Genomic DNA, 11,112 nt, shown 5'->3' with positions numbered 1-11,112 from the left:
AAAGCTATTATCACTTAAGGAAGAGAAAATCTTGGAAAAATACCAAAACCCAAGTATGTGTAATATATACCAATATCTTGTAATTAATCTAATAAGACACCATAGGAAACAAATAACCTTCTCTAAATAGAGTGTTTGTGGCACGTCACACATCTGGTATACAGCATAATGCAGCATACAAAATGACCACTGAAAAGTGTGGGAGGTCCATGCACTAGTCAGCATTAAAAGCTTTGGCACGCAGGCATGTGCTTTTCATTAACCTTAACTGTAAGCACGTGGAAAGTTCTTTGAATAGGGATATGACAAATATTTAATTAAATTAATTTTCCAGTGGATTTTCAGCCTGGGTAGCCACGGTGAGACGAAATCATTAACAGTTTGCCAGGAAAAAAAACAAAAAACATTTATCTTTAAAGCAAGGAAAGAGACAAAGATCCTAGCAAAAAAAGATATCAGATGTGACATACGATGTAGAAAACTAGACGCAGAAACATTAGCATGTGTGCGAAGTGTTGTTGTATGCACAATTAGTTTTTTTACTGAATATAGTAACCACACTGCTACACTGCGCACAATAAAAAGTGGAATTTAAGCAAGGGAAGACTTCATTCATGAAACAATGCTATAAACAGGTTCTGGTTTTTTAGGGCTCATGTACATGGGGCGTTTGGAAAACTCTTCTAAATGATGGAAACTGACTGCTGAAAAACGTAAGTTAAAAAATGTCAGTTTAGACACATTTGTATACCGCGTTTATGTGCGTTTACTTTTAGAAGCGTTTTTAAAAGATAACCTCAGGAGACCCACTGAAAAATAGTAAAAAAGTAAATATTTCAGACATTTTGAGAGAAATGGAGAGAGCAGAAGCAGAGAGAGCAGTATGTGTTGAGATTACCTGTCTTTACTGGTTGTATTCACTATGGATCAGGGGTGGACTGACCATTCGAGCACTCAGGCACTGCCCGAGGGCCCGGGGTCAGTAGGGGGCCCCATGAGATGCCCGTCGTTCCTTTCCTTGGCTTTTTCATAGGCTTTTTTGGGTATGGGCAAGGACACAGGGGCCCCATGATCATCTATTGCCTGGGGGCCCCATGAGTTGTCAGTCCACCCCTGCTATGGATCCCATCATGAGCATAATGCAGTGTGTTCTACCATTTTTACCTTGACGCAAATCTTGGAACTGACTGCACTGGTGTATCGGGTCCATTTGAATACATGGAAAACACTTTGTATGCATTTCTGATGATGAAAAAAGGCTCTGGACAGTATCTGGACATGGAACAGTTAAAAAAAAAAAAAAAGCTTCTAAACATGGTTAACTGTGTTTACAAGCGTTTACACACATTTCCAAGCATTTGGCGTTTGAAACGCAGGTAAAATCTACTCCTGAACGCAAGTTTGGTGCGTTCAAAAAAACTACTGTAATCTCAACTTCCTGTAAATGACTGTAAACGACTATGTGTACATGGACACATAGGAAAACATTAGGGAGAGTTCAGGGGCTGCTGAAAAAAACGCTGAACAGCTCCTGAATGTCAGTTTAGCAGCTGCAGTGTACATGAACCCTTACTGGACAGTTCAGAGTATAGCTATGCATCAATAGCCTTACTACCTGGGTAACCCTTGACTGGGGGACTAGCCCCTCAAAATTGTCCCTTGACCAATGTGTCATGGAGTTCAGAGGAAGCACTGTAACACCAGGGATGACATATGAATAACAAAACATAAGCTAGGGAGGTAGAAGTGCTCAGACTGGTGATCAGTGCAAACAGCAGACAGTGGTAAAGTCAGCATACTGACAAGCAGATCAGACACAAAGGGGTTTATTTACTAAAGCTGGAGAGTCCAAAATCAGACTCACTTCTGCATAGAAACCAATCAGCTTCTAACCTCAGCTTGTTCAATGAAGCTTTGGCAATGAAACTTGGAAGCTGATTGGTTTCTATGCAGAAGGGAGTCTGATTTTGGACTCTCCAGCTTTAGTAAATAAACCCCAAAGAAACAAAGTCCAAGTCCCAGACAGCTGAACAGAGCAATGGCTTACTATTACAGCAGCCTATTCTACAGTAAATCATTGATGTCTTTTTGTTTTGGAATGCTCTTTCACTTTCACCCCCTATGGGACTTTTACAGAACCAGGAGGCTTTTGGTTCTTGAAAGCCTTTTCACTAGGATTGCCACCTCATCCCATGAGCCTACCCTGACCACCAACCATGGGAAAATGCAAATCACGGCAAAAACTCAGTAACACGGTACTACGTTTTGCATTTTCCCACGGTCAAAACATTCCTATTCTGAACGCGATTCTTTTGCGTTCAGGAGAGGGAGGTTTAACCTCAACTAGATGCAGCAGCACCTAAATTCTGCTAAAAGCCCATGTGTACATGGACACACAGGCTTTTATGGATTTGACTTTAGTAGCATTGGCAAAAAAATGCCAAAAGCTCCTAAATTCAAGTTTAGGAGCTGCTTGTGTACATGAAGCCTAAAACCGAACATGTATTAATTACACAGGTTCTGAGGCTAATTTAATGCAGATAAGGCATTAATTGAGTTTAGATACCACCTTAAATAGCCCCAGAATCTGTGTAATTGATATGTGTTTGGTTTTAAAGGGATGAAGTGGTAACATTTCACTACTGAGTAAAACCTGGAAAAACATTGAATTTTTCTCTAACATCCTGGTCGCACTGTGTGCTACTTGGCATGCACTTTGCATGTCATGTGAGTTGCAAATCGTATGCCAAGTCGCACCCTATTGTCCGCAATTACAGCGGTCAAATTGGTGTTGTTCTGACTTGGTCAGAGTGCACCAATTTCTAAAGTAGTACATGCACTACTTTTCATGCAATTTGCATAGACATCTGTGTCAGATGTCTTGCAAATCGCACCTGAAATCGGCATGTCACCCCACTTTGAAATTGTGAAGTTGCACAATTTCAAAGTCGAGCTTGATGTGACCGGGGTGTAAGTCTTCTTGGTGAGTTGACATTCCCTGGGGATCATATCAAGTTGCCATACTGTCTATACAGCATGGGTCTCGGGTGGTATGTCTTTTTTCAGAAAGCAAGAGACATTACAACTGCACATCAGATCAAAATCTTTGCCACACCTGGAAATGATTGCAGATAATACACCGGTGGAATGGAATCCTCAATCATGCACTCGTGAGGCATGTCCTACATTTAGTGATGAGAGACCTGGATAATTGTCAGTGTTTCATCAGTAGGTCAAGAAATTGTTCACATATTAGAGGCGAACAAATGGATTAATCATATACGGGCTTATTTAGTAAGGCGGTACAGCATGCAGTTGTGATGTGCAAAGAACAGCAATCTATCCCAAACATTGCTTAACTGATGTGATTTCAGTAAACTGAAGCCTGTTTCAGTACTATGGGTTAAAGTGGCAGAATATGTATTTTATAAAGGGCAGACATGCAAGTATTGAAAAGCTAAGTTAAGGTCTACAGTCAATGTTAGTCCTGAATTTAAAGAAATCCACTGAGCTCTGTTTGAATTTACATTAAATGTGAAAGTATGCATTATTGTATATTTATGAAAAACAGGCATATCAGGGCTATACCGAATGTATAGATTAAATTAAAAAAATCGACCTTGCAGCGCTATGTACAACAAAAAAGCATAATAGTAACACCCTGTGAGCTACTCATAAACCTCCATCATTTACAGTGCCACCTGTCAGTGTCCATCAGTGCCAGCTGTCAGTGCTCATCAGTGCCACGTGCCAGTGCCCATCAGTGCCACATCAATGCCACATATCAGTGCACATCAATGCCACATATCAGTGCCCATCTGAGCTGCCTTTCAGTGGCACCCATCAGTACCGCCTATCAGTGCGCATCAGTGCCACCTATTAGTGCGCATCAGTGCCAGTCATTGTCGCCTAACAGTGCCAGGCAGTGCCACCCAACAGTGCCAGGCAGTCCCGCCTATCAGTGCCAGTCAGTCCCGCCTATCAGTGCCCATCACTGCAGCCTCATTAGCGCACATCAGTGAAGGAGAAAAATCACTTATTTACAAAATTTTATAACAAAAACTAAGAAAAAAATTTTTTTTTCAAAATTTTCAGTGGTTTTTGGTTTGTTTAAGAAAAAATAAAAAACCCAGAGTTGATTAAATACCACCAAAATAAAGCTCTGTCACAAACAAATTATAAAAATTTTATATGGGTAGTGTTGCATGACCGCGCAATTGTCATTCAAAGTGCAACAGCGCTGAAAGCTGGAAATTGGACTGGGCAGGAAGGGGGTATAAGTGCCCTGTAGGCTTGTGGTTAAACATGTTGTATTGGAAAAATGTCAACTTTTCAACCCTTTTTATACATTTCTCTTCAACACTGCTTTTGTCTGTCTTGCGTAGCTTTTCACATCAGTTATTTTTTAACAACTGCTGCAGCAAAATATGGAAACCTGGGTAACAGGTTTTTTTTTGCTTTTACTCCTATAAACATACCTTTTGGTTTCCACTATAAACAGCTTATCTGAAGCGATTGCCTTCTTGGAGCTCATCCTTTGGGTCAATAACCAAATGTTGAACAAGGTGATTATTATTCCCAGCGTGTGTATTTTACCAATGACCTCTTTATTATTTTCTGATTAAACATATGTTTTTATATATGAACTCATATGTTTACATAATATGCTACACATTTTTAAGGAGAATGATGATCTGTACAAGGAAAACATATTTATCTTTTTTGTAGCATTTTATATTTATGAAATATAAGAATATGGAACAAGGAGGGAATCCTGGAGTCCAAGCCAAGTGACTCAGCCAAGAATAGTTCAGTGAAAAAAACCTAGAGAGTGATGGCAGAAAAAGTGGTCCTTTGAGTCTACCCCATTTTTTCTTTTTATATACAGCTATGTAGCACTATCTTCTTAGGATTCGCTGAAGTTTTGGGTTCCCCCTATAGTCCTGCACAGCCAGGCAACATGCATTTTCTTGCACACAGAAGACAGTAAACAGTCCTTGAGTTTGTTATTTTTTGTTTTATTAGGGGTATTAAACTTAGATGAGGTTGAGGGGTGTATGGGATGCGCAAGGAACAGTAAACTGAGGACAACGCACAAGTCCAAAGACAGAAAATGATCTTCTTGGAGAGCACTCTAGCCTCTCCAAGCATACCACCCCAGCCCCCAGATTAATCCTCTCCTCATTCAGCTTTATTGGGTGAATCCCTGGGCAAGGGGACCCGGAATTTGTCTCCTTTAAATCAAACAGTCCCAAATGGTGGCTAGTCAGGTTTTCCACCCAAATGCCCTTTCCCCTTATCAGGCCCAGGGGGTGTAGGACTACTCACTCTACCTCTCCTGCGAGCTTAATGGGTTGGTGGCTGCATTCAGGCCTTTTGATGGGCTGGCTCCTTCCCTGCTGCACAGGTGGTCCTCTCTCAGGGGACTGCTGAGGTTGGGAAATTCTCCTTTCAACATATGCCTGGAGGTAGACCCTTTCCCATTGGGCCCCCTCCTAGGTTCCTGCATCCCAGCCTCTCACTCCATCTTCCACCAGACTCTATAACTGCCGAGCAGGCTCAATCATACGTAAGGGCTTTCCTGACCCCATGCCAAGCCTCCTGCCTGGGGATTGGTCAGGATCCCTTAAGCAGATCAGACCCTCCTCACCCCCACCCACTGCTTTCTAGAAACTTCTCAAGTCTCTAGAGCAGGGGGAGGTTATCAGGGAACTGATCTGCAGAGCCCTCAGTCCTGACCTAAGATGACCTGTCTGACGCACACGCAGACTGACTCCAAGCCCAGGCTGCTATTCAGCCTCTGACTAAAAATCGGTCTAGCTCCCCCTAGCTAACCTTGAGGGGCGCTACATATACAGTCAGGTCCATAAATATTGGGACATCCACACAATTCTAACAATTGTGGCTCTATACACCACCACAATGGATTTGAAATGAAACAAACAAGATGTGATTTAACTGCAGACTGTCAGCTTTAATTTGAGAGTATTTACATCCAAATCAGGTGAACGGTGTAGGAATTACAACAGTTTGCATATGTGCCTCCCACTTGTTAAGGGACCAAAGGTAATGGGACAATTGGCTTCTCAGCTGTTCCATGGCCAGGTGTGTGTTATTCCCTCATTATCCCAATTACAATGAGCAGATAAAAGGTCCAGAGTTCATTTCAAGGGTGCTATTTGCATTTGGAATATGTTGCTGTCAACTCTCAAGATGAGATCCAAAGAGCTGTCACTATCAGTGAAGCAAGCCATCATTAGGCTGAAAAAACAAAACAAACCCATCAGAGAGATAGCAAAAACATTAGGCGTGACCAAAACAACTGTTTGGAACATTCTTAAAAAGAAGGAACGCACCGGTGAGCTCAGCAACACCAAAAGACCCGGAAGACCACGGAAAACAACTGTGGTGGATGGCCGAAGAATTCTTTCCCTGGTGAAGAAAATACCCTTCACAACAGTTGGCCAGATCAAGAACACTCTCCAGGAGGTAGGTGTATGTGTGTCAAAGTCAACAATCAAGAGAAGACTTCACCAGAGTGAATACAGAGGGTTCACCACAAGATGTAAACCATTGGTGAGCCTCAAAAACAGGAAGGCCAGATTAGAGTTTGCCAAACGACATCTAAAAAAGCCTTCACAGTTCTGGAACAACATCCTATGGACAGATGAGACCAAGATCAACTTGTACCAGAGTGATGGGAAGAGAAGAGTATGGAGAAGGAAAGGAACTGCTCATGATCCTAAGCATACCACCTCATCAGTGAAGCATGGTGGTGGTAGTGGCATGGCGTGGGCATGTATGGCTGCCAATGGAACTGGTTCTCTTGTATTTATTGATGATGTGACTGCTGACAAAAGCAGCAGGATGAATTCTGAAGTGTTTCGGGCAATATTATCTGCTCATATTCAGCCAAATGCTTCACAAATCATTGGACGCCGCTTCACAATGCAGATGGACAATGACCCAAAGCATACTGCAAAAGCAACCAAAGAGTTTTTTAAGGGAAAGAAGTGGAATGTTATGCAATGGCCAAGTCAATCACCTGACCTGAATCCGATTGAGCATGCATTTCACTTGCTGAAGACAAAACTGAAGGGAAAATGCCCCAAGAACAAGCAGGAACTGAAGACAGTTGCAGTAGAGGCCTGGCAGAGCATCACCAGGGATGAAACCCAGCGTCTGGTGATGTCTATGCGTTCCAGACTTCAGGCTGTAATTGACTGCAAAGGATTTGCAACCAAGTATTAAAAAGTGAAAGTTTGATTTATGAGTATTATTCTGTCCCATTACTTTTGGTCCCTTAACAAGTGGGAGGCACATATGCAAACTATTGTAATTCCTACACCGTTCACCTGATTTGGATGTAAATACCCTCAAATTAAAGCTGACAGTCTGCAGTTAAAGCACATCTTGTTTGTTTCATTTCAAATCCATTGTGGTGGTCTATAGAGCCAAAAATGTTAGAATTGTGTGGATGTCCCAATATTTATGGACCTGACTGTATATATATACAGTATATATATATATATATATATATATATATATATGTGTGTGTGTGTGTTGTTGTTTTTTTTTTTTTTTTACTTTTTTTGTCTGACCATTTCCTTGTAGCTAAGAAGGAAGCTTGACAGAGAGCTGGCATTTTCAGGCCTCAAAAAATGAGGCTGTCAGTACATCAGGAACAAATATTTTCAAATATACACGATATTGCCAAAAGTATTGGGACATCTGCCGTTACATGCATATGAAATTTAATGGCATCCCAGTCTTAGTCCAGACGTTCAATATTAAGATGGCCCAACCTTTGCAGCTATAACAGCTTCAACTCCTCTGGGAAGGCTGTTCACAAGGTTTAGGAGTGTGTCTATGGGAATGTTTGACCATTCTTCCAGAAGAGCACTTGGGAGATCAGGCACTGATGTTAGACGAGAAGTCCTGGCTCGCAGTCTTCGCTCTAATTCATCCCAAAGGTGTTCTATTGAGTTGAGGTCAGGACTTTGGCAGGCCAGTCAAGTTTCTCCACCCTAAACTCGCTCATCCATGTCTTTGTGGACCTTGCATTGTGCACTGGTGTGTAGTCATGTTGGAACAGGAAAGGGCCATCCCCAAACTGTTCCCACAAAGTTTGGAATTTTGAAATTTCAATTTTGAAATTGTCCAAAATATCTTGGTATGAGTTCCCTTAGTACTAAGGGGCCAAGCCCAACCCCCTGAGAAACAACCCCACACCATAATCTCAACACCACCAAAGTTTACACTTGACACAATGCAGTCAGTCAAGTACCATTCTCCTGGCAACTGCCAAACCCAGACACATCCATTGGATTGTCAGATAGAGAAGCGTGATTCATCAGTCCAGAGAACACGTCTCCACTGCTCTAGAGTTCAGTGGCGGTGTGCTTTACACCACAACATCTGAAGCTTTGCATTGCACTTGGTGATGTAAGGCTTGGATGCAGCTGCTTGGCCATGGAAACCCATTCCATGAAGTTCTCTACGCACTGTTGTTGTGCTAATCTGAAGGCCACATGAAGTTTGGAGGTCTTTAGCTATTGACTCTGCAGACAGTTTGGAACTTCTGTACACTGTGCACTTTAGCATGTGCTGACCCCACTCTGTCATTTTACATGGCCTACCACTTTGTAGCTGAGTTGCTGTTCTTCCTAGTTGCTTCCACTTTCTTATAATACCACTAACAGTTGACCATGGAATATTTAGCAGCAAGGAAATTTCACGGATGGACTTATTGCACAAGTGGCAACCTACCACGGTAGTACGCTTGAATTCACTGAGCTCCTGAGAGCGACCCATTCTTTCACAAATGTTTGTAGAAGCAGTCTGCATGCTTAGGTGCTTGCTTTATACACCTGTTACCATGGAGGTGATTGGAACACCTGAATCCAATGATTTGGAGAGGTGTTCCAATACTTTTGGCAATATAGTGTGTATACCAGTGTTTCCCAACTTTTTTCAGTCAAGGCACCCTTTAAAATTCTGCACAATCTCGAGGCACCCCATTCTAAAATTTAAAAACTAAACTTACAGTTTTATATAACACAGCAACAGCCACACATGTAGGACACCCAAATATTGCAGGTAACTTATTTTTCCAAAGCAAATACACCTTTCTACACTGGTATTGACTAGTATTCCAATGTTTCTCTTCTGCCCCAGTTTCTCTCCCTTCCTCAGATAATGTGACCCCAGTGCTGATGGAGAGGGGAAGAGTCGGAGCAAACAAAAATGCTGTGCATGCGTCCAAAAGTCCTCCTTATCAACCGCAATGCTATTGGTTGTTATGACATAGGCAGCTAGATGGTTATAGTAGTTTAAAAAACCTATGGATTTGTGTCACAAAAAGGCAGGCTGATACATCCACTTCCTTGTGGGCAATTTTTAGGCATTTTGCCAAGGCACCCCCTAAAGACACCTGAAGGAACCCTGGTTGAAAAAGGCTGATATACAATATAGTTTGTGGACTCTATAACTTCCCTACACAGTAAATAGTTATTTTCAACAAAGAAATGTGGCTGAATACATTTTGGCCTACATTATGAAGATTATTTACTTGCAAAATGTTATAACAGAAACTAACAAAACACATTTTTTTCAAAATGTTTGGTCTTTTTTTGTTTATTTAGCAAACAAAAGAAATACAAAAAAAACAAGTGGTGAATAATACCACCAAAATAAAGTTCTATTTGTGTAAAAAAAAATGATAAAAATGTAATATGGGTACGGTGTTGCATGACCACGCCAATTGTCGTCCAAAGTGCGACAGCGCTGAAAGCTGGAAATTTACCTGGGCAGGAAGGTGGTAAAAGTGCCTGGAATTGAAGTCGTTAACCATTCTTCCAGACATAAGCATCAGGTTTTTCCATTTAAAGTGATCAGGGTACATGACTGAGCATAAAACATCAACTAATACCAGAAGGATTAAAAAAAAAAATCTGAAATTACTGCCATTACTAATAGGATTCACGCTGTAGTGCCCAGGGGCCTAAACTGCAGCCCTTGGTACCAGCAACCAGTAGTCAGTGTTTTCCCTGCCTGAGTGCTTTCTTAGTCTTTTTTTTTTTTTCTTGTTCAAACATTTTATTAGTTTTGAAACAAAGGGGTGAAGACATTGACATTTGACAATAGACATTATGTTGGCTGCAAAGCATAGGAGAAAATATACACAGTACAAATGTCTATAAAGGAAGGGGGAGATAAAGAGTCAAACTAACAATGCAACAAAACTTATGTCTTATAGTATACAGAAAATATTTTAGCATAAGATAACAATATGTCAGAGAGAGACTTGTTCAATGAGAAAAGAGACTCCCCCGCACTATGTGGGAAGTTAGGGAGGAACCTGGGGAGGTCAGGAGAGGGGGGGGGGAGGGGAATGGGGGGGTAGGGATGGCTCCATGACTAGTTAGGAGGGATATAAATAATTTGTGGGACCAGTTAGAAGTGGTACCAGTATTTGAATATCATGGAAGAAGGAGGGATTCGTCAAAGTTTTGCGGAAGGAAACTCTCAACCCAGGGAGTCCAGATATTCAAAAACTTAGGAATTGTATTGAGAATTGTGGCTTCAACCTTAGCGTGTATCATAGCCTGCGTTACTCTAGTTCTAACAGCGGCAATGCTTAAGACGGGGGTTTTCCAAGATTTTGCTATGACCTGCTTGGCTGCTGTGGTAACCTGCATGATGAGTTTGAATTGTGACATAGTCACATTGGGAGGGCGTAGATTGAGAAGAGCCGTTATCGGAAAAATATGGAACGCTTCACGAATTTGCGTGTCATCCTTGCGCAGGGGCCATGCTAATCTTCTCTGTATCGTTCCAATTTTAGTATATGTGCTGCCGAAGCGAGCACCTTTTTTTTTTTTTTTTTTTTTTTTTTTTTAATTTAAATATTTATTAATTTTTCATATTATTACAAATTTCACCAAGAAAAGTAAAACACAGATACAGTAAATATCCTAAACATTTCTACATTACCTCCTATAAAAACTGTTTTCTCTCCCCACCCCTCTGCATGTTAAACCACTCTTTCCTCTTTAAAGCAAGGAGATATTTTCTATTATCCTAACTTATACTTTCCTATATTTCTCTTTC

At 41.3% G+C, this 11,112-nt stretch overlaps 1 non-coding gene across 1 annotated transcript; it reads right to left on the bottom strand.

Annotated features, from left to right (window-relative positions):
* Positions 1–10,763: 10,763 nt before the first annotated feature.
* On the bottom strand, positions 10,764–10,870 carry LOC149461334 (U6 spliceosomal RNA). Its single transcript, XR_016312887.1, has one exon. It is a non-coding gene; the product is annotated as a U6 spliceosomal RNA (small nuclear RNA).
* Between the last annotated feature and the right edge of the window lie 242 nt (positions 10,871–11,112).

This window comes from Staurois parvus, unplaced genomic scaffold, assembly GCF_062004578.1.
Source record: "Staurois parvus isolate SC_StPar_1 unplaced genomic scaffold, SC_StPar_1.0 ptg000205l, whole genome shotgun sequence".
NCBI lineage: Eukaryota > Metazoa > Chordata > Amphibia > Anura > Ranidae > Staurois > Staurois parvus.
Note: the sequence above shows the minus strand (reverse complement) of the source record. Positions and strands in the feature narration are given on the sequence as shown.